Genomic DNA, 2,389 nt, shown 5'->3' on the forward strand with positions numbered 1-2,389 from the left:
GAACCCCTTTATCCCCGACCTCCCCGGCCAAAAGGCCTGCAGGCGGCAAGAGTCTTCAAATCCCCTTCGCTGTAAGGCTAGGGGGGTCCCTTTATCCATTCCCCTCCCATCCGAAGCAGAGAAGGGGTCAGGGTACAAGTGGACCTCCGAAGAGGTCCTGACACAGTTTGGGCCCTCTCTGGGGCCAGGAATTTTGTACGTAACCCGCCTTTCGGCTGGATTATAAAAATTCTCTTGCCCCTACCAAAAGGTCTGGGGCTATAAGAGCAAAAGTGCAAAAGAAAAGTGCCGGGTGCGCTTAAAGTGCCAGTGCTCCACCGAAGTGTCATCTGGCACCCCATGGGTGCAAATCCTGGGGGGCTCTGACGGGCTCCCCTGGCACGAGCCAGAGGATCAAGTGCCTCTCCGCCCAGCAATGGGGAGTTGAAAACCCGATGCATCCTTTAGCTGGGATGCACCCCCCCCCCCACGCCAAGAACAGGTACTACACTGGATCTTAGCCAAAAGGCCGAGAAGCGATACCTGGAACTATTACTATACATACTACTATATACACTATAGTAATCTTTTCTTTCCCTATCTTTCTCAGTACCCCAGAACAAACCCATTGTTCTTCACTGACGTTGAGACGGAACCCTTCTCTAGAATGGTCCCCCTTTGTAGTCAGACTTTCCCAAAGGGGTTATTCGGGTTCCTGAAAAGGTTTTTACCAGTTTGCAGTGGCTTGCATGTATCTAGGAAGCTCTTTCTATCTTTACAGCCATTGGTGTTGACAGCAGGACTTGATATGGACCTTCCCAGCGAGTGGTTGACCAAGTCTTTCTTTTAATTACTTTGATCCAGACCTACTCTTTAGGTTTCACAATTTTCTCAGGAATAGGTTCGGTGGATTCTGGGAGAGAATTTGGAGATAATAGGTCTTGTTCAGTGTCGGACTGGGACCCCAGGGGCCCACAAGGAAACCTGAAAACATGGGCCCACTCTCCAAAGTATTTCTCCTCCTTTCCTCCCTCAACCACTTTATTCCCCCAGTGTCTTTTTTTTACATACTAGCATCTATTTCTCCTCTTTGTTCCCATTCAGAAATAAGGAATGGCCATGAAGCAGGCCAAATGGTCAGGAGCAGGAGGGCCCACCGGGAGTTTTCCTGGTATGCTGGTGGGCCAGTCCAACACTGGTCTCATTTATTAAGCATTCTTCATCGAATGTGTCCAAAACCTATAAGTGAGGGATCCTATACGGTCAATTACACAATATTTGCAAAGGGGTGAGATCCTTTGTCAGGGTCAGACTGGGGGGTGAAGGGCCCACCGGGGCTCCTGCCCCAGGGGCCCTACAGGTGCCCGCGTCCCCCCCCCAGAGGGGCCCCCCTAACCCCCCTCGCAGGGTCCCCCACCCGACGTCCTACCCATAGCGCGTAAATTTAATGCATCAGGGCAGGGGGACCACCGGCAAGGGTTGGGTCTGGGTCGCTGGGGCCCACCAGGATTTTTCCCGGTGTCCCAGCGGCCCAGTCCGACCCTGTCCTTTGTCAACTATGAATTATCTAAGCGTGCCTTTTACATAGTTACAAAACTCCTTTATATATTTAATGATATGAACAAGATGGAGCAACAGGGAGCAAGATGGTTCCTTCACCCAAACCTCTTCCCCTGACCTTTAGCAGTTGCTTAATATTTTGGAATCCTGTGATCAGTTTATGGTGTAATTGAATCAGGGGATTCCCCATGGAGTTGAGTAGGCAAAGACTACTACAGAAGGCAAATATAGTCTTAATAGTTCTATGTCGAGTGAATTACAAGCTGTACATTATAAGAATGAGAAGTGGTGACCAGCAAAGGATAAGTAAAACCAAAGCGAATGTTTTTGCTAGCATGATGTCCGGCCTTAGCCGAGCCTGTCCTTGTCTGGGCGCAATCACAAAATTCAAACAGCTTGCTAATTATAATGATAAAAGTTGACAATTCCAACCCATATCAAAAACCATGGATAAACAGTATTGGCGGCACGAAACTCTGCCTTTGCCTCCTCGGACTACAGACACGCCAACTACCAACTCAGGAAGACAATTAACTTAGACAATTAAGTCAGCCAAAATGGCGGCCATCGTCCCGGTACCCAAAACATCCACAGTCTCATCACTGAATGACTGGCGACCGGTAGCCCTGACCCCCATCGTGAGCAGATGCTTTGGGCTGGTTAAGGACTTCATCTGCTCTGCTCTACTGGACTCACTGGACCCTCTACAATTCGCATATCGCCACAACAGGTCCACTGATGGCGCCGTAGCCCTGACATTACTGCTCTCTCGCACCTGGAGAAGAGAGACACGTATGTTTGTAGATTACAGCTCAGCATTCAAGACCATCGTTCCCTCGAAGCTGGACAG

General features: G+C 49.7%; 1 non-coding gene across 1 annotated transcript; it reads right to left on the minus strand.

Annotated features, from left to right (window-relative positions):
• Positions 1-324: 324 nt before the first annotated feature.
• LOC116409913 lies at positions 325-520 on the minus strand. The gene has a single exon (XR_004222161.1). It is a non-coding gene; the product is annotated as a U2 spliceosomal RNA (small nuclear RNA).
• Between the last annotated feature and the right edge of the window lie 1,869 nt (positions 521-2,389).

This window comes from Xenopus tropicalis, chromosome 3 (assembly GCF_000004195.4).
Source record: "Xenopus tropicalis strain Nigerian chromosome 3, UCB_Xtro_10.0, whole genome shotgun sequence".
NCBI classification, from domain to species: domain Eukaryota; kingdom Metazoa; phylum Chordata; class Amphibia; order Anura; family Pipidae; genus Xenopus; species Xenopus tropicalis.